This window comes from Ambystoma mexicanum, chromosome 10, assembly GCF_040938575.1.
Source record: "Ambystoma mexicanum isolate Mex_15411 chromosome 10, UKY_AmexF1_1, whole genome shotgun sequence".
Taxonomy (NCBI): domain Eukaryota; kingdom Metazoa; phylum Chordata; class Amphibia; order Caudata; family Ambystomatidae; genus Ambystoma; species Ambystoma mexicanum.
The window spans coordinates 1,485,037,680-1,485,059,461 of record NC_090932.1 but is presented as its reverse complement, the minus strand read 5'-3'; the positions used below and the strand labels follow the sequence as shown (position 1 = coordinate 1,485,059,461).

Sequence of the window (21,782 nt, the reverse complement as noted above, 5' to 3'; positions counted from 1 at the left end):
TACAGGTATCTGCAAGAGATCAATTTTAACTGGTGGAATACAAGAGCTAAGTGTACTGTTTGCTGTTTCTCTCGCACAAAATTCCTTTAGCCCCCATCTTTCTGCCCCCCCTACAAAGACTCTTGTTACATAGTCCCCTCACTCAGCAGACACATCTAGAATTCTCTAGTTAGCAGGAAAGCCACTAATTTGGACCCCACCCTGTAGAATACAACACTCCTTTCCATCACGTGTTATGGTCTATTGGCTGGCCAATGTTTTTCCCATACCTGAGATAAAAGGATGTGAGGAGTGCAACTTGAGGCTTATGAAATCGCTGAAGATTTGAACGGTGCCTCAGGCAGCTCTTCTAAGCCATTTCAAAATATTATGAGAGCAGAGACATACATTTCCTTATTCATACATATTTATTATTTCTTGTTGATTAATAAAAGTGTCCACTGTGAACAAGCTTGTTGCGTGGCACCAAAACCTACAAACAAGACTTCTTGAAATCTTTACATGACATAGCGTTTAAAATGAGGGGGTGGTCTGTAGGCTATCGGCCCACCCTTCCCTTGTGTCGCTAGGTGCCCCTTCCAACAATTCAGTCGATTCTAATTTAAAAAAGGGACATTTGTAATTCTAAATGCTTACAGATTACTAATCACTTCAGTGATAATATGATAATCTCAACAGCACTTTTACAGAATCTATTTCTTTCTTTCTTTGTTTTTATTTATATGGCGCACCAAACCTGAACGAATCTGGGCGCGGTTACATACAGCCCAGTGATAAGGCAATATATACACATAATAAGTGTTACATATAGATATATACAAGGAGCTTGAGCTGAGAACAGATTTATACATCAAGGAACAGGAGCCAAAATTTCGTGTTTTTCCTGAAACTATAGTAGGAGTGTGCTACTCCGAGGTTGACGGGTAATGAGTTCCTCAGATTAGCAGCCATCACTGGAAAGTTACTTCCACCTGCTTTCTGAAGTTTAAATCTGGGTACATTCAGGCAGTGTGAGTGTATAGATTTCAAGGGGTGTTCTGAAGTTTTTGGGAAAAATTTATCAACTAGATATTTAGGGGCGGAATTGACTAGACATTCATGCACGAGAGCTAGAGATTTGAAATTTATTCTGTCTTTGACTGCCAGTAAGTTGGTACTGCGTCTGAGATCTGAGATGTGCTGCGTTCTTGGAATGTTGAACACTGATCTTAAAGCATTATTCTGTAGGGTTTGAAGCTTGGTTATGCTGTATTTACTGGAGCCTAGAAATAAGGCGTTGCAGTAATTTAATTTTGATAAAATTAGAGCTCTAGCCAGTCTGGTACAACTGGCTGTGGAGAGAGGAAGGGCTTCCAAGCATTAATTCGCTTACAAATGTATGCTGTGGCTGAGGAAGTGGCATTGACCTGTCTCTTTAGGTCAAGTACAGAGTCGAGGTAGAAGCCCAGGGTTTTCACCTCACTGGAGACTTTGATAATGTTGCCATCGATATTGAAGGATTTTAACTGATTACTTATGTTGTTTAGTTTTACTGACCATCCGATGGGGAGAGGCTCCGTCTTATCGTCATTCAGACAGAGGCCATGGGTGGCCATCCATGCCTGGATAATCAGATATATTTTATTGAGGAGGGTAGAATCAGTTTCGTAAATCGCCAGTGATGGGTATGAGAATCTGAGTGTCATCTGCATAGTCTGTGTAGATGACACCCAGGCTATCAAGATCGTCGAAAAAGGGGCTTAGTGAATATATTGTATAGGGTAGGCGAGACGCATGACCCTTGTGGAACTCTGCAAGTGGTAAGTATGGGTTTGGCTGAAGCGTTAGGTGAAAATACTCTAATCGTACGTTTATCTAGGAATGACTGAATCCAGGCCGTGGCTTCCTTTGGAAAATTGTTCAGCGGAGGCTAGTTGGTTGCACAGGACCTTGTGATCAACTAGGTTGAAGGCATCCGAGAGATCTAGAAGGAGGAGGAGAGCCAGTTTCCCATTGTCTTAAGTTGTCCATTTGATTTTTTAGATCAATTAAGGCCGATTCTGTTCTGTGTTTTGGTCTAAATCCAGATTGTCGCAAACCAAGGAGATTATTAGTTTCTAGGTAAGACTGTATCTGGAGGTAGGCAGCTCTGTCTAGTATTTTAAGAAGGAAGGGGACAGTGGTTACAGGTCTGTAGTTGGTTGGTAAGAGGAGATCTAGATGTTTTTTTTTTTTTTTGAAGTGAGAGGACCTATGTGTCTTAAGTTAGTGGGAACGGAGCAAGAGGCCAAGGAGGAGTTTATGAGGCAAGTTATGTTATGTTATTTTGCATTTATATAGCGCCTTATGTATCATTGGTATGATCTCAAGGCGCTGGTAGGTTGAACGCCCTCGGGAACCGCAGTTCAAGTCAGTTGAGAGAGAGTCGTAAAGTGCATGGGTGCACCGGGTATGTGTGCAGCTGGTGGGGTTGTTGCATGATAGTTGCTTCTTAGCGGTAGGTGTGGTGCTGTGGAGATCAGTTGAATGTGTGTGATGAAAGGCACTAGTTATCTGGCAGCCTCTTTGATAGAGTGCTGGGCAGGGGTCGCCATGGCATCTTGAAGGTTTAAGAGATGATATTATTTCTGTGCCTTCCATTGACGGAGATGGGGGTGAAGTGAAAGCGGTTGCAGGATTTCTCAGGAGTTGAGTGAGAATTAGGTACAGATAAGTCCTTAGCTATGTTATGTTTTTTGTTTTCAATTTTAGTTTGTAGGAGGGAGATTTTGTTAGCTAGCGCAGTTTGAATGTTAGTTCACCAATTTGTGTCCTTGGTACAGGTTTCTGATTGGGGAGTAGGTGACTCTAGTTCTTTTAGAATGGTGAACAGTTCTCTGGTGTTAAGAGCTAGCTTTGTTGATCCCGTCATTGAAGGTGTCTTTTTTTGGTATCTCTTTCTTAAATTCTTTAAAGATAAAAGAGTCCGTTTTTCCTTGTTAGCCTACAACAGGTTGGTCTTCCAAAGGGTTTCTGCCCTTATTTTCTCACTGTGAATGGCTTTGAGATGGAGGGTAAACCAGGAGTTCAGGTGCGTTTGGGGTTTCGCTTTACGCATTTTTAGAGGTGCAATTTTGTCAATAGCTGTTTTAATAATATTGTTATAGAGATCAACCAGCACTGTAGGGTCTGAACTAGAAGGTGTGAAGTCAGTAATACGATGGAGTAGAGGTAGCAGGCTATCCACAGTTATATTACGCTTATTTATAGTCAGAAAGGGTGGGGCTATGGGCTTCAAGGTAGCTTGAGGCTTGACAGATATAGTGAAAGAGATTATGTGATGGTCAGTCCAGGCACATTGTTCATTGGCGATAATTTTGTTATCACAATTAAAGTCGGCAAGCCAGTCTAATGTTCTACCTATATTGTGGGTAGGGAGGGTAATGCAGTGTGTGAAGCCCAGTTCTGTGAAGGTATTGGCCAAAGTTAGGGCGTTGTTGTCATTGAGACCTAGGTTGAAATCTCCTAGTATTATGATCTGGGAATTGGGCTTAGTGTTGGCGGAGAGTAGTAATGTGGTATCTTCCTCAAAGGAAGAGATAGGACCGTGGGCCGATAAATGAGGTGTAAGGTTATGGTGCGTGTGGGTGAAAGTGCCAGTTTGACTGTAAGAAGTTCTCCGGAGGGGAAGGAGAGTAGAGGGCATGCGCTAAGTCCCAGTGTAGTTCTAGCAATAAAGGCTAGGCCTCCACCTCGGTAAGTTCTGTGTCTGACCTTATTATAGTGTAGTTGCCAGGTAATACTAGTGACAAGGTATGGCTGGATGCGGAATGCAGCCATGTTTCCGTTACGGCAAGGAAATCTAATTGGTTTGCGACAATAAGATCAGCAATGTCTAGTGCGTGGGCAGTTATGGACCTAGCATTTACAAGTGCCCCTTTAATGTAAGGTGGGTCAGGCTGGTTAGGCAAAGGGGAGATAGAATGAAGGCTAGAGTTGTTAGAAAAAGAGATGACTTTGGGATTTAATTTGGTTCTCTTATTGGGTTCTGCGTGAAGGTATGGGTTGTCAGAGAGATTGGTTGGTAGTTGTGAGGCAACGTTAAGTCTTTATCCAAGCCTGAGGTTTCTGAGACTAGTGGAACAGGGTTGGTTCGGAGTGGGTCTAGTAGCAAAAAGTTGAATCCATTGAGAAGGGGAGAGTGGGCAGTGGTAATGGACAGGTGAAAGACACTTCTGTGTAAGGCTAGTAGAGTCTAGTAGTCAATGTGGCAAGAATGTTGTGGGTTTAATAGACTCTGCCAGAGGTAATACCAAACTCATAGAGAGCGTGATCGAGGATTTATGGGGGAAGAGACATCCTGATAGTGATGCTTGTGTTCTGTGGCACGGTATTGGATAGGTTTATGAAGGTTGGTGTGGCTATTCATGCTAGAGAAAGTACAGCCCTGATAATACAAGGGTTGGGCAATCTAGTGGCCAGCAGTGGGTACATGACTAGCAGGAGCACTAAACAGCTTGCCTATACACACTGGGACAGGAGTGCTAACAGTAATACAGTAGAGGATAGTGGCAGCACCTGTGATGCAATGTAGGATACAAGCAGCACAGTGCGATTTGTCTAGGTTCAGTATAGGTTGAATAACACTGGCAGCATACAGTGGAGCAATACCGGGTAAGAGCAGCACAAAAGAGTTAGACTAGGTTAGATGGTAGGTTAACATTACGAACGTGCAGCATGCAGAAAGCCACAAGTAGTACATAGTAGATGCGACAGGGTGAAACTTGTCTGAGTATGCCAAGGCCGGTTCACAGTAACAACATGCTGCTGAGGAGTGACAGGGTGCAACTTATCTGAGTATGCTAAGGCAGGTTCACAGTAACATGTTGATGAGCAATAGTATTACGGGATGCAAGCAGCACAAGGTAGTTATTCTAGGATTTCTGTGCACAAGTTCACATGTTAACAATAACAGCATGTGGCTAGGTCAGCTCAATTACAATGCATGGAAGAAGCAATGTGAACATGTAAGTAAATTAGCTAATGGCCAATTAACGCAAACTGCATACGGTGATCTAAGGATCCGTCGCCCTGGTGCAGAAAGACAATGTTAGTTGTGAGGTTACGAGGAAGCAGTGGCAATAGGCAGCTTGCCAGGGACCAGTTTATGCTACTATATAGAAGTAGCACAGTACGGCATGACAACTGTCACGGTAGGCAAGTTAATGCTAAAGCAGAGCTGTGTACTAGAGACAACTGAATGGATTGAAAAGCATGCAGAGAGAAGTACAGACATAATAAGAAGTCAACGTTGATGAGGGACGAAACAACATAACATACAGCAGTCAAGATACCAGATGCAATGGGCAATGTCAATGGAAGCCTCACCGCACGGATCGAAGTTGAACAGGTTCTGTTTGTACAGTTCGAATGCTGCCAGAGCTTCCAGGGGAATAGGTGAACGAGGGGAGGAGGGGAATGCACCAGGTAGAGTGCAGGTTTGGTGGTAGTGGTGTCGGCCAGAAACAAGGATGTTGGCTCTCACTGGGAGTGAGGGCGGGCAGGGTGGCTTTAACGCCGGGTGTAAGTGATATATCCATATGTGAGGGTAATGGATATGGGGAGTGGCTCGGCCAGAAACGAGGATTTTGGCTCTCACTGGGAGTGGGGGCGGGCAGGGAGGCTTTAATGCCGGGTGTAAGTGAAGGGGGCCGAACGTGAGGGTAATGGATATGGGGAAAAGAAATAGAGCAGTGTACTTGTAAGGGGTGCTCTCAACTCGATTCAGCTTAGATTGTGGCCCGACTTACGCTTGCCGGCGCTACGGTATTGTCTTAAGAATACAGATGCAGCCAATCCGCTTGCAGGCTAGGTGTTTGGATGGCCAAAGGTTGTGCGTGCAATTAGGATTAACACTGCAGCCATCTTTCCTTGTTTAGAGCCCTCGTGGGTCGCAATGGAGGTCCATGGAGTACGGAGGTATAACAGCAACTGCAGTTAGTATTCAAGTCCGTAGCTTTTAAGGCGGCAGGGTTGGGGAGACTGCACATTCCGATGCGCAATGGGGGAAAAAAAAAAAAGAAAAAAAAAAATCTGATGTAGCTGAATGCCTGGCATTGTTGCCAGAGAAAACCTGGAAGGCCTGGAGGAGGAAAAACTGCTTAGACACTGGACTGGTGAGCACAGGCGAGGCTGCAGTGTGGAGACGAAGATGTGCCTCCAGGAGGCCAAACGAGCGGCGGCTAGGGTCACCTGGTGGCACCCACATCGGAGCTCCTCCCCTGTGCCAAACCAGAGAGCACATGGCCTTTAAGGGGAAGGTGTAGGACCTCAAGCAGAAGATCCCCTTTTTGCTCCTAATCCTGTGAGAGTGCTGTTTTGGGGATGGAAGAAGTGTGAGCAAATATGAAGTTCAAAAACATTTATTTTGAAAACTGTGAAAGAGGAGTCTGGGCCCCATTGAGGGAGACCCTAAGGAGTCGAGAGAGAGGCAGAGCACCAGAGAAAAGGCTGTACTTCCAGGACAGAGGCAAAGGAGAGCGAGAGACCAGAAGGCTGAATCTAGGAGGCTGGAGAGTGAAAGCCCTTTGTCGAGAGACCGCTACCGCATAGAAGCCAAGGGGGCTATGCAAGCCAGCCCAGCAGAGAAGGAGAAAGACAGCATACAATGCTACAAGGTTACCAGCGGGCCCTCCCGGGTGTACGGCAGAGTTGGGGAGGCGATACAGGGTAACAGGCTTTGACTCCAACATCAACCAGACGCGATAAAGGGAGACTCCACAACCCAGCCGGTGAGTTAATTGAAGCAGCAAAAGTCTGATCTGTGGTTTAGAGTGCTTGCAACATTGAATGTGAACTTTGCTTGATGAAAGTACCAAAAGGCCTTGAATTTAATAAGTTGTGAATTGAAGTGGTCCTGCAAGGGGTCAGGCCAAACCCTGTGCACATTCCAAAGTCTTCGATACTTGATTGAAGCCCGTCTGAGGGGGAGCCGGGGTGGACCGTGCGAACATTGTGGAAGGATCTGAGCCCGAATGAGGGGATCCGGGTAAACAGGGAATCACCTAAAGTGAATACTTGTGAAAATCCAAAGAGTTAAAGAACTTTTTTGGTTGCATCAGACCGTCTGAATGAAGAGACTTTGAGAAAAAAAGAGACTTGTGTTGAGAAGGTCCTGACGCTAACGATCGAACTATATCCTTGTGCCAAAGAATGCAGAGACTGTGCTACGCTCAAGTGAATTGCCTTGTCCCGTGCTGAAAACATGGGGAAGGGAGGCCAACAGCCTGAACATCCCGACATATCATTTTTGAACACTTCTTTCTTTTGTCATAAACACTATCCCCCACACTACTCATATTTAGAGGTAAGGATTGGCAATAGGTTTATTAGTATAGTCCCTTTCACTTTGACAAGACACCACTAGGAATGCGTTATTTGATCGTCATAGCTTGCTCCCATCTGCAGATTTCGGATTAGATAGGCGTTTTTCAAACTCTTAAAATCAATGAACACCATTGAACTGTGATCACTTGCGTCTGTCGTCTTACTGTTGATACAATGGCTTCCTTACATTTTATATGTTTTGTTCCGTCTGAGGTCAAGTAATCCCTTGTCCAAAATGTAAAGACCTTTTCCGCTAATTGCGCACTGGGTGGATCTACGCACGCATCTGCAAATCTCCTGCCAAGTCTCTTCGATTTTAATTTTAATGTACATTTAATTTTTTTTTATAGAACGCCTAATACCGTTCCCAAGTTCGGTTTCTAAGCTCGGATTCAGGATTCAAACCTCTGTTGCTCTGCGTGGTCTTGCTTCCAAGACCAGCGCATTGCCCCTGTGCTATCCTCCGTTCCGTTATTTGTACCCCCCAGCTCTTTGCGCCAGGCATGGACAGAAGACGTAGAGCCCTCACATTATTTGGTACCCAGACACGCATACAGATGGGATATTAACCCAACGGAATTGCCACCAGAGAATGTGATCCTCTAAAATTCGGTGAGCGACCTGGTGGCAGTTTTCTTGTTATTTGCCTGCACTGCCCATTGCTGTAGTTGCCATTCCCCCACCCCAAAGGTTGACTTGGTAGATTCAAAGGACTGAACTTGAAAGTATCGATTAAAAGCTTGATGCTAGATGCCCCTTGCCCATAGGCCTTTAAAGTGTCACACTCGCTATCCTGGCCCTCCTGTTTTGCTAGATGAAAGATAAGATATCCTGCTGCATACTCTTCAGCACTTGTGAGGGGATTGCTACCAGCAGATCTTGAAAACTGTGCAACAGCCTGGGGCAGGACATTCATCTTTATTGTGTCAACCTTTCCAAAATATGAAATCGCCTGCAATCCCCATGACCCCAGATCAGGCCTAACCGCTGTGAACAACTCTGGCTAATTCCCCTGATAAAACCTTCAACTGTGTGGTGTTAGATGTATGCCCAGGTACTTTAACGTCAGCTTGCCCCACCAGAAGGGGCCAGTTTTCTGTAGGTGTTCTATAATATTAATAGGAGCAATTTAACTAAGGATTTAAGGTGAACCTTGATAAGAGCGAAGCACTAAGTTTCACAGAATGCCTCAAGAATGTGCAGGAGCAAGGGAATCGAGGTATCCACCTGTTGGGTAAGAATTGGTGCAGTCATACGAGACTTACCTGCTTGGTATTCGGTAACCCACCTTTTGGTATAGGTCTGTACTACACAGGTTGGGGTAAATGTGAGCTGTGGAGTAAACTCTGAAATACCTTAACAGTCAATGATGTTGGTGAATACTCTTTGGATATGCTAATACAGTTCTCCTACACCCTGAAGTGACTTCAATAACAAGGACAGTATTGCACTTGGGGGGGCGTGGCCTAGAGATCATGCTGTAAGGCTGCGTTTACAGCGAGCTACGGCATTCATTTTACGAAGACCCTGTAAACGGCACTTATTAGCATGTTTTTCTTGTACCTTGCTTGCCGAGTCAACTGGCAACCTCTGCTGCCTGGATCGTGTAAACCTGGGCATATTTACGGCCACAGAGGGTCTGAAAGACCGACTCGAACCCGTACGAGCGTGCCGAGAAATGCAGGCAAGATGGCGGCTCATGCACGAAGCCGCACTCTGCTGAAGCTATGCTGAAGAGGACCCACGGAACGAGCGAACGACATTGACAGTCATGGAGAATAACACCATACTGTAGCAACTACAAAAACTCCCCCCCCCCCCTCGCCCTTTGTGCCCGGTGGTGTCCGAGCACTGGTGAGGCCGAACTTTGAATGCTACCGACGCACAACTTGGTGCGCTGCCCAATAACTCCCCCGAGAGGGTACTGGAAACCTGGACGCAGCGGCGGAGCCTGGCAGACCTGACTGCACGCCGACCCGGATGCTGACGATCAGCAGCCACACAGGTACAGGAGCATTACAGGAAGAGGGGTCACGTTGCAAGGCACGCAACAAAGACATTAGGTAAAAGCCCAGCCGCTGTAACTAAGCCCACATCTAGAAAACTGCAAGGGCAATTCACAGCGGCACCTCCTGCTCCGAAGATAGCCATAAGTGCCAGGAGGCTGAATGCATTTGAGCTGCTGAAACGCTCGCAACGGAGAATACACACATTGTCAGCCTAACCTGCACATTCCGATCGACGTGCGCCTGTCCGAAGCAAAGGGGAACCTGCCGAGGGAACGGATGGTCCAGCTGGCTGACGGAGCTCTAGTTCAGGGCTCATCTACTTGGTGTAAGGCCTGGAATTGGGCAGCCTCTGCCGGAAACTGCAATACACCTGGCGAGTGAAACGGCAGATAATAAGCCTTTGTGGAACGCACGCTGGAAGAAAGCAACAGTGACCAAATCAGCGGTGCAGAGCCTTATCCCTCTACACCGTGCAGGGAACTGACTCATCTAGCTAACACAAATACGACGAACCTCTGCAGTCATCCTTACAGACCTGTGCTTACCAGGCAGTTATTGCAGACTATTAACAACAACGCTGCTACCCAGCTGATTGGTACGGTGAGTGGCACCCTTTGGATGGGCATTTGGTTGGGTGTGAGACGCTGCCCCTGATAAGCCCTTCAGTATTTGCTAAACTACGGAGTCAGCTTGTTGTACTAGTGAACAGCGTCCCCGACGAGACCAGATCAGCTTCCCCCATCCCGTTAATCGCTCGTGCTAGTGCCGCCCATACAAAAAGCTCACGTAGCAGCATACCTCTTTCGGCTTGAGACCCAGCAGAGTGGCCTACTAAGGAAATATAACCCATCCAAACACATGGGTACCGAAGTCACTGTTCAAGTGGCAGTAGTGCAGGGCTACAGGCGATGGACACCAGAACGCTGGCTAAATCATAGCGATAGACCGCTAGACTACACCACGCTTGCATTGATCAACGGGCTCAACAGAAAATGTGGAGGCAACAAGGAAGTGCCCACAGAGTACTTTTGAGACACATTGACGATAAGACAAGCAGCAACTGCCCCTGCAGACGATATGCCCACTACAAAGACAAAACAGAAAGGAAGTATAATGGACTCCTTTGCAGGGCATGGGAAGATGCAGGCATCAGCCACAGCAGAGAGCAGTTCAGGAATAACGGATAAAGAAGCCTCTTCGGACCCGCAGCAAGATAAGGTGCTAGCAGCGATTTCAGCCCTGAGAACCTCTCTACAAACACAACATAGATGAGGTTATAATAGATGTACAGTCACTAAGCCATGATGTGCGAACTTTAGCAGAGAGTCCGAACGCAGAGGAACAGCTGAGGGAAACCACCACTACTTATCTGACAGGCTGAAATCACTGGAAAGCAAAACTTGCTTCCTCGAACAGAGGGCTGAAGATGCAGAGGTTCGTTCCCGCAGAAATAACGTCAGGGTTCTTGGAATACCAGAGGATACAGAAGGCAGAGACCCTATGACTTATATTGAAAACCTGTTCCTGCAGGCAGTTTGCCCGGCCAAACTGTCACAAGGATTTGCAGTAGAGAGAGCACACCGATCTCTCCAAAAGAAGCCCCCACCTGGGTCACATCCCTGCCAGATTATAGTAAAATTACTGAAATTTAGAGACAGAGAGGTACTGCTGCAGTTCTCTAGAGATGGTGTAGAGATTGAGCACGGTGGCTGAAAAGTATCCATCTACCCGGATTACACCCCCCTAGTACAGCAACAATGGAACCAATTCATTTCAGTGAAAGCCAGGCTCCGGAAGAAGGGAATAAGGAACATGCTCACTTACCCTGCAAGGCTTAAAGTGGTATATGACGGCAAATCAAAGTTTTTTTTCGAAAGCCCTGAGGCAGTAATGATGTAGTTAGAACACAACAACCTGGACACGTAAGAGGATGCTACTTATCAGGGAACAAAGGACACAGCCATTTAGATGCAATCATTGACGAAAGACATTACACCATATTGCTATGGAATGCCCAGACATTGAGAACAGGACGACTACAGTTGCATTACAACTTATGACAAGGTAAGAAGGATGCCGTTGAAGTAGCAGCTGTTATGCCGGAGCTAGGGACCCAGCCCACTGAGGTCCGATGGAATCCACTCCCCACCCCCACCAATCCATATGGACAGTTAGCAGGCTACCCCTGCTGGACTTCTTGGCTGGTGCCTGCTCTAGGAAGCGAGCACCAGAAAGCCCAAGCAGACCATACCTGTTGGGCTCAGTTGGAACCCCATGTTCCGGGGTTGGTTGTTGAAGTTTAGTTTGATTTATCCAACCAAAATGATTTTTGATGCTTTTTGTTCTCTACACTACACAGAACATAGAAGTAAGCAAAAAGGTAGCTGTTCGAAACAGGTACTGCGCCGCTGGCAGCTCCACATTCATGTAGGCTCTGGAACACAAACATTAGTGCTTGCTGTTTGGAAAAACGTGTATGGAAACATGACACAGATCAAAATTATGACATGGAATGTGAGGGGCCTTGGTACATACATACGTAGAAACAGGGTTAAGTCATACCTCCAGCGCAAGAAGATTTCGATAGCCCTCCTGACAAGCAAAGAGCAGGAGGCTGTAGTAAAATACTGGGGTGGTGCAGTATATGGGGCCCCATACTCCAAGTACGCAAGAGGTGTCCTCACATGGGCTGATGGCTCACTACCATTTCAATGCCTAAGCTGCGATAAAGACACTGAGGGCCGATACGTCATCCTTAAGGGGTACATAGGTAGCGTGGAGGTAGTTGTAGTAAATTCCTATTTCCCAAACCATGCTATACCAGCACACATTCCAACACTGACCACCTATATAACCCCCTACAGAGATGCCTTATTTATATAGACATAAGTCTCGACCCTCCCCGGCAGCAACGTCTCTTAATACTGAACTGACAGAACTAGCCTTGATAGATGTATGGCCGGAGACTCAGGTGACCTGCAGGACTACTCCTACTGCTCCTCTCCAAATGACCTTCACACTAGGTTAAAACACATCTTTGCGAGTACTGAATACTTACAGAAATTTGCAAGCGCAGAATATATGGCCTGTGTAATATCAGGCCACTCTCCCCTTATTGTGATGTGGAACTGAGATGCCACGTAACCTTGTCCCGACGTGGCGCATGCCTACGGATGCACCGTTAGACCTGGCCTTTAAAGAACAACTTAGAGAAACACTGGCCCTTTTCCTTGGGGAAAACATTGGCAGCGTTGAAAGATGGAGGACAGTCTGGGATACCCTAAAGCTGGTCACTAGAGGAGAAGTTATCGCGGGGGCTGGAGGAGTTCGGAGATAAATGAAAGCGGAGCTGGAGGCTCCAGAAAGTAAAAGGAGGGAATTGGAAACAATACAATTTAGAGGAAGAGTCGCTGAGCGGACCCTCCGGGAAGCTCGACTTGCCCATGCTACCAGCACTGCGTGCACACACGCAGAAGGGGATAAGTCAGGGAGGCTCCTTGCCTGGCTATGACACAGAGAACATCCCAAAACACTGATCACGCTCTTGAGGGACGAATGTGGGGAACCATGGAGGGCACAATCTGCGATTCATGACATATTTGCCACTTATTACGCCACATTATATTGTCATAAAGCCCACATCCCGGCAGAGGAGGCCTTCACTGAAATTAAGCTCCCTACACTTACCACCAGCCAACGTGATCTTTTGGATCAACCATTCACCTTACAGGACCTAGAGGATGCGATTTCCCAATCTGCCTCAGGGAAGACGCCAGGAAGCGATGGCCTCCCTGCAGAGTTTTATAAAACATACCAAAGTATGGTAGCCCCGACACTCCTAAAGGTCTTTGAGGAGACCTTCGAAACCGGGAAAGTTCAGGATACAATGAGAGAAACATGGATAATTCTCATTCTTAAACCAGGGAAACCAGCAGAGATGTGTGATTCTTACAGACCATTGGCTATGCTAAATTGCAATGTAAAACTATTGACGACAATGCTGGCATCCCGACTCCGGCAATGTGGAGCAACACTTATACACGCGGACCAAACCTGTTACGTTCCACATCGCAACACTACTTTGAACTTACGCAGGCTATAACATGTAATTGAACAAACGGGCGCCCAGAGCAATATGTAGTGGCATCATTAGATGCAATTAAAACTTTTGATTCAGTTTATTGGGAGTGGATAGAGGCAGCGTTAAAAAGCTTTGGATTTGGCACATATTTTAGAAGATGAGTCAAGATACTTTTCACTTGCCCAACCGCCAGGGACATTCAGAGAGGGAGCCGCCAAGGATGCCCTCTCTCCCCTATGCTCTAAATACTAGCACTGGAACCTATTGCTGCATATCTCAAGCAGGAATACCTTGAGGCTGGGATACGCATAGGAAATACCACTCACCTACTCCCTTTGTACGCCGATGACGTGTTACTCTACCCACCCTATCCCAGCCATACCACAACCTCCCTCTAGTACTTGAGATATTAGACAACTTTGCAAGTTTTTCTGAGATCACATTCAATAAACATAAATCATGCCTTTTCCCCCTAGTAGGGTTAAATGACACGAAGTTAACCTCAGCATTGGACTGGGGATTGAAGTGGGAACATTCCTACAGATACCTGGGAACAAGGGTTGTGCATACTCCGGAACAAACACATGAACTAAACACACAGAGCAGTGGAGGGAGTTAAAAAGAAAAATCAATGGTATTTTGGTCCCGTCTACCTCACTCGCTTATTGGCAGGGTGGCCATTACAAAGATGATCATATTAACATGTTTATTATATGGATTCACAAATGTCACCTATCATATTAAAGCTCCCTTTTTCGAGAATGAGGCCACTTTGAGATCCTTTTTATGGGGTCCCAAGAGACAGACTGTCTGCAACAATACCGACACTCCCCCCTGGAACAGGGCAGAATACATCTACCAAAACTAGAATACTACTATCTAGCGGCCCAGCTTAGCTTCACTGGCAAATGGTTAGCAGACAAACCCAACACAGAACATACTTTGCCGGAGGCCCTGGTCCACCCTGTGCGACTACGAGAAGCTCTTTGGTACCCTCTGAGCAAGCAGGCACTCCACCTGCTACTACTGACACTAGGCAGACAAGCCTGGCTGTGGGCTATGCGAATTCTGAAGCTTACACACCCTTATTCCCCACAAAGACCTATATTGGTTAACACGCAGTGGGACATCCAAGGGTCGAAAGTAGCGCAGTGTTGGGAGGAAGCTGGCATTGTAACGTGGGGAGACCTGTATGAGAACGGCACTTACAGGGAATTCCCAGACCTCAATCATAGGGAGAGTCTCCCTAGAGGGCAGTTTTTACGATATATGCAGTTAACTAAATTTGCTAAATGTGTCTGGCCGGATTGGCCGACGGAACCCCACTCAAACGCGCTCCTCACACTTATGTACGAATTAGAAGATGGATGGAGACCGGTGTCTCGATTGTACAAGGCCCAAATTGAAAACAGTTACAGACCAGGCAAAGCTCCGGGCAAGATCGGAGGCAGATCTGGGAGAAGATTTTACGGATAAACAGTGGCTGTGGGCGCTCAGCCATGGTAAACATGTCTCACGCAATGCAAGGTTCCGACTCGTCCAGGTCAACATCCTTCACCGCACATATTTAACCCCAGCCAGGGCTGTCAAATTTAATAAAGATGCGGCATCCAGCTGTCCTAGATGTGGCCAAGCAGATGCCCATATAATGCACATCTTCTGGGAATGTGATTCAGCACAGAGATATTGGACCAGAATTAAACATACCTGTGAAAGCACAGAGATCACTAGGTACAAATGGATACCACAAGAATGCATACAATGTATACTAGAACCAGTAAACACAAGCATGTCTCGAGGTTCATGGACCTAGCCTGCACTCAAGGAGGTCCTTCTTAGTGAGGGGCTCCATGCCTGCTGAAACGCAATCAGGCTTTGTCATCACTTAACCAGATCTCTTGTTGCTTCCACCTATATCCACCAGGCCCTTGGTCGAGACCAGAGAGGTTATAGGCCTGCCCTTCCCCTGGCCTTGCGCGGTGACAAAGAGCTGCTGCCCCCTCCGGTGCATCAGCTGTTCTTCTCTGACCAATTGATAATGATGGGAGGAGGGGAGGACTCCTGGCCCCACCGGCTTCTTATCATTTGTTACATTCCCTTCTCTTAGTGCCAGACCATCATGAACATGGAGGGCGTCTCACCAGCAGAGAGAGAACTCCCATTACCACCCCTGCTAGAGCGCCACCCGCTCTGTCCGGTGCTCTTCTGGAAAGCCCCTCCTCATCCCCACAGTCTAGGTGTCTGGAGGGTCCCTCTGGCTCTTCAGTCAGCCTGGGCCCCTTGCCGCCCAGTCACTACACCGCTAGCTCGGCTTTACCGTGCTCACTCTCTGCCCCTTGGGGCCTGCACTGTCCTTGCCGAGGCTGCTGCAGCCTCGAGTTTCTTCTGTTCTGGCACCCCCACTGAGCATAGGGAGATGTTTCTGGGAGGAATGGGCATCAGAGATGTGCCCCAGATCCCAAAAGGCCATCCACTCAGCTCCTCGCCATCGATCCCAACAGGCCATCCACTCCGCTCCTCCCGCCCAGCCTCCTGCAGTGACCGAAGGCCGCTGTGCTAACTCCTGGCTCCACTGCTGTGATCCACAGCTGCCAGATGTGCAGGCCCTCCAAACTACCTAGGGCACCCCCGGTTGGAACACAGCCATGCATTCCGCCCTTTAACGGGGGCACTGGGCCAGATTGTGCTATTGCCCTCCAACAGCCTACGGCTTCCTCAATGCCTCCTCCTGTGGCTGCACCGTCTCTGCACCGCCAAACTGCATGCCGTCCGCTGCGCAGCTTCTACAGGGCCTCGCGACAGCTGGGTCTCAGCCCCAGCCTGCAAACTCCTGGGGGCCCGGCCACCCCTTTTCAGCATGGTAATACTTGAGTTTGGCCATCTTGGCCCATAGCAATTCTTATTTTATATGCAATGCTTCTAGGGTAGCGCCAAAGAGCTATGTGAAGTTTATAACTAAACCCAACCAGATGTCGTACTAATTTGATTGACTTTGCAAGAAAGTGCAGCAGGTGCACTAATCCATGTTCCTGCTTACCCAAGTCAAATTGCTTACCGAATCTACCTTCGTACTGCCTAGAAGTGAATTCTGTGGCAATCAAAACGTGCTACCTCTTGCCTAGTAGTCATCCTCATTTGTCATTTCATTAACTTTGCACTAAAATGTATACAATATTTAAGGGGAAGTAGAGGTAGACAGAGGAAAATGTGAGGGAAAATAGGAAGCCACGAGGAGGAGGAGGTGCAGAAGCAGTTGGAGTAGCAACACAAAAGAAATGCAAGGGAACCAAGCCCTCCCGTACCAGATTTCTATAGCACTTTGTAGAGACCATTCACTGCTAGAACCCATCCCCAGCCTCACACTATCCCACATTACAGGTGTCGCAAGCATCAACAAAGACACCACCCAAACCCTGTGCTTTCCCGTCACAGACCACACTGGCCTATACACCAAACGCCTCACCAGGATTATGCTCCTGCAGTGCACAATATCATCTGTGGACACCTTGAGGCATGAGGAAAAATAACAGCTCAAAATATCACACTGGAATCGATCACATCACCACATGTTTCGTAATACACAGACGCTTACCTGCACCAGAGCATGGTTTCTCTGGAATACCTCGCTCCACAGTTTAAACAACTGGAGCTTTCTTTCCTTATACTAACCATCCCGTACATCTATTGAAGGACCCAAAGAGCCAAGAGCCCATGAAATGGCAAATGCCGCCACCCATTAACAAAACGGAATATAATACCTCCCTAAACACGAACCACAGATTCCCCAGTGGGAACCTCCTCCTATGTGGCCAGGGGTCGGCAGCCACTACCTGATCCTGACCTTGGGGCGGTTACATGAGGAAGGATCAGATGGGAGGAGACACTACCGGGGCGACATTATGACTTCATTGGAGAAGTCACAGTGTTTCCCCCTCCCTCAGATAACGATTCCCCCTCGTAGAAGAAGTCAAGAAACCTTTCCACCCAAATACTCACAACTCGCACATAACACCTTTTGTTTTTGATGTACCTTTTTGTAAAGTACAGGAGAAACCCCATTTAAGGGTTAAGAGGCCAAAAGGTAACCATGACCTCTCATCTAGATGTCTCTTTTTGTGAAAGCTGTCAGAAAAACCGTCCAGGAGTTGAAAGCCCAAAGAAAGTAATCGACTTCAACTCCCATAACCACTCCGGTGCTGAGACGACGACCAGGGAGTTTGTGCAGAGTGACAGGAACGTGAAGTGCAACGTGCAGACTAGTGTTTTTTTCTAAACCTGTAATGGGCAGGAAATAAAAAAAAATGGCAATCAAGCTCAGGAGAACAGAGATGCAGGTACAACGAGATGTGCAGAAGTAGACATTGCCATTCATGCGGGGGCTCCTGAATGAGCAGCACACCGGCAGAGCTGGCAAAACAGAAGAGGTCGCTGGGAATGGAAGAGCAACGCTGCGAGCGAGCAAGAAGGGCCGGGGAGATGCCAGGAGGAGCGCAGAAGCTCCTGGAGGTTTGGTCGCTCGGCAAGGCAGCAGCCTTCACCCTTGGCCGAGAAGGAGCACTGGCGTGTGACCACAGAGCCGCGCCGGGAATATGTCTGCATATTGCTACCTGGAAGGCAGAGGAAGAAGCCATAATGCAGAGGCGCGAGCAACGACGGGAACGCTGTAGAAGACTGACGAGTCTGCCTAGAGCAGCTGGGGACCCCCTGGGGGCTCCGATAACTGTGCAAAGCTGTGATCAATAGATACAAGATTGCTAATGCAGGAAATATACAAAGGTAAAGTTTGTTTGAATGCAGTCAAGGCAAAGTAAAAAGGCAAATCTTATTTGAATGCCACCAAGAGAAAACGCAAAGGTAAGATTCAATAAGAAGAATGCATGAAAATCGGCAAGGTAAAGTGCAAAGGCAAGATTCAGTGAGGAGAATATTTGAATGCAAACAAGACAAAGTACAGAAGCCTGAGATGCCAATGTGTTGGAGAAATTTGAGCAAGGATATTTTAGCAAAATATTACCACAAACCGATATACCAAGCAGAACATGGTATATGTTATGTTAATGGTTCTTATACGCTACTGTGGTATATCTAAAGAACTGTGAAGTGCATAAGAACCATGGTAGGTGAATACTCCATGCAGCTGAAGTTGAACTTGAGGACTGTGAAACACATCGGAAGTTCTGGCAGGCGAGTATACCAGCCAGTTGAGATTGTACAAAGATTCCTGGCAGGTCGCGTACACCAGGCAGTTAAATATTGTATAAAGATTCCTAGCATGGCGAGTAAACCAGGTTATCCACAACGATAAAAGAACTCTTACAGAAAGATTTGTTACAGAACCTTTTTTTGCTTATACAGTTTGGTTAAACAAGAACTTGAGTGTTGGGAAGGAGAAACTATCCTCCCAGGCTCCCTAGCGCTTTCGGATGAAACCGAGGCCTGTGAATGTGCTGTAGGGGCGAGGAGTTTACAGGAGGGAGGGGGTGTCGCTAGAGGTCATAATGTGGGAAGGGGGGGTGCATGTTTTACCCTAGTATACACAGGGAATCAGGCACCAGGCAATCAGGCACCTGACTGAGCCTCCAGCTGCAGGACGTCCCCACCAGAGCAGGAGCTCTGGCCCTGCTCACCCGCATTCAGGAGCAACCCTCCCCACCTTCATCCTGCCGGGATGTGAAGGTAAGGGATGGCTACTCAATCCACTCGACCCCAGCCCCTCGCGAGTGCAGTGAAAAATCGCCAAAATCGGCATTTGCACCGTGACTGGGAAATTGCCAAGGATTCACCCAGCCAGCCTCCAGAACAAAGGATCTGACCCCCTTTGCACCCACCAGATGCCATTTTCCCCATCAGAAGGCACAAGGCTCTAAGCCATTCCAAGATGGCCACCTCCAGGGCTACCACCTCCTCAATCTCTGAGCCTGCATCAGAACAACGTGATTGGCTCACTATCTTGCCAAGAAGCCAATCGGATCACCGAAGGGCGAGAGCCGGCCTTCGAGAGAAGGCTCTCAGAAAAGGCTACGATCCTGACTGGGCTGACCGGGCTGTGGGCTGCACCAGGGCACTACGCTCTGCCACCGTGCATCTCCTCAGCCGCCCTCGCCTGCCTACAAACTCGGCCCCTGCCTACACGGTGAGCCCCACCACCTCCCAGAGCTGCAAGTGCAAGACGACAGGGTCATCAGCTGTTCTTCACAGCATAGGGCTACGCAGCACTTGCCTGCCCCTTTGTCTCCCATCCACCACTAAGGCCTACACCCACCTGTGCCTGTCCAGGACTACCAGGACCAGGGCATTGGACCATGCCCCTCACAGCACACCAGGCTCTACTTATTGACATGCCAGGATTTAGCAGACGCAGTACTAAACATCACAGGTGTAACCCCAAATGTGAGTACTTCCTGCTTGTACTCGTATTACCACTTGCCTCCTACTTGAATATGTGTCCTCTGTATGTACCCATATTGTCTGATCCAACCCACTTTTTCACTAGCTCCCTTCACTGAATGCTCACTCTCTTGATTGGCCAGCTTAATGCTCTATTGACAGTACAAGCAATCTCTCTCCTAACATTCCTGTTCAATACGTGCTAGCACTACCTTTACCTCTTATTGCTAAAACCTATGTTCATCACAGTCAAACTCTATTGTCCGTACCGGTTGACAGCTGCATGAAGCCTACTATCTGCATTGCCATTTAATACCAGCATGTTGACATTCACCTCCATTAGTACTGCCACCTGATAGTTGTACTTGTGTACTCAGCCTTACTTGCATAGCCATCTAATATCTGCATTTAGCCATGTACCTCCATTTGCATTAAAACTTGTTAGTTGTACTTGAGTATTTAGCCTCACTTACATGGCCATCTAATACCTGCTTTTGCATTGCCATTGATATCTGCATTTTGCCTCCATTTGCATTGCCATTTGACAGTTATACCTATTTGTACTGCCATTTAATAGTTGTATTTAGCATTGTACCGACATCTGATATCTGCATTTAGCCTCCTCTTGCATTGCCATTTGATAGTTTCATTTAGCCTCCTCTTGCATTGCCATTTGATAGCTGTATTTAGCCTCCATTGCATTGCCATTTGACAGTTATACTCGGTCTCCATTTGTACTGCCATTTAATAGTTGTATTTAGCATTGTACTGACATCTGATATCTGCATTTAGCCTCCTCTTGCATTGACATTTGAGTTGCATTTAGCCTACTCTTGCATTGTCATTTGATAGTTGCATTTAGCCGCATTGCCATTCGATAGCTGTATTTATCCTCCATTGCATTGCCATTTGACAGTTATACTCAGCCTCCATTTGTACTGCCATTTAATAGTTGTAGTTAGCATTGTACTGACATCTGATATCTGCATTTAGCCTCCTCTTGCGTTGCCATCTGATAGTTGCATTCAGCCTCCTCTTGCAATGCCATTTGATAGTTGCATTTAGCCGCTAGCTGCATTGCCACTTGATAGCTGTATTTAGCTAGCATACCTATATTGCGAGCATGCCTATCCGCAATAACTAACTACTAGACCTGTTCCGACTGCCACTCGCTGAGCTGCTTTGACAACTTAGTAAACCTTGGCACCAGCCTATGCCCCTGGTCTAGCCGGAGACAAACTACTCTGCTCTCCACCACTACGACTGGTACTACTATAATGCCAGAAACCATGAGCTCCATAATCTATCAGTGATTACCTAGACATCACTGTGGCCCCTCCACCAGACATAGATAATCATCTTTAGGATAGGATGACCTCCACCCTCTTCTATTTGACCACTCTCTGTTCCACAATAACAGTAAACCTCCTACCGCAACTTATGCCCACCGTAACATCAAACTCTGATGAGCGCCTATTGACCCTCACCCCAGGCACTGACCTTCAGCCTATAAAGTTACCTATCCCCTACCACTCCCTAACAAACATCCCATGCAACACTTTAAGCAGAAATGCCAAATTACGATCAAGACTACCTAAAATCTATGAACCTCCAGCCAGACTAGTCACCAAACCTAGTAAGGAACAAGTTACTTACCTGCAACTGTTGTTCTCCAGCATGGGTCTGGCATGGATTCACATGCTCATGAATATTCCCGTCGTCAGGCTGGGAATCCTCGGTAAAGAAAAAATCAGTATCAGTTTCGTTTCTGATCTGTCTTTCTTAGTAGTAACCAATCACTGATCTCTGGGTCATACTGCCCCCAGCCAATGACTGCCCTCTCCCTAAGCCCCGCCTCTGGCAGCCATCCTCAGATTTTTACTGCACGCTCAAGTGTTGGGAGACCTCGTGCTTTAGCTCTCGTGTTTTTGCTGCGTTTTCGTGCTTTTTCAGGAGATTCT

At 47.2% G+C, this 21,782-nt stretch overlaps 1 protein-coding gene across 1 annotated transcript in view; it reads right to left on the bottom strand.

Annotated features, from left to right (window-relative positions):
- Nucleotides 1–21,782, bottom strand: part of BCL7A (BAF chromatin remodeling complex subunit BCL7A) — a 158,760-nt gene that overhangs the window by 38,664 nt on the left and 98,314 nt on the right. The window lies entirely within an intron of this gene.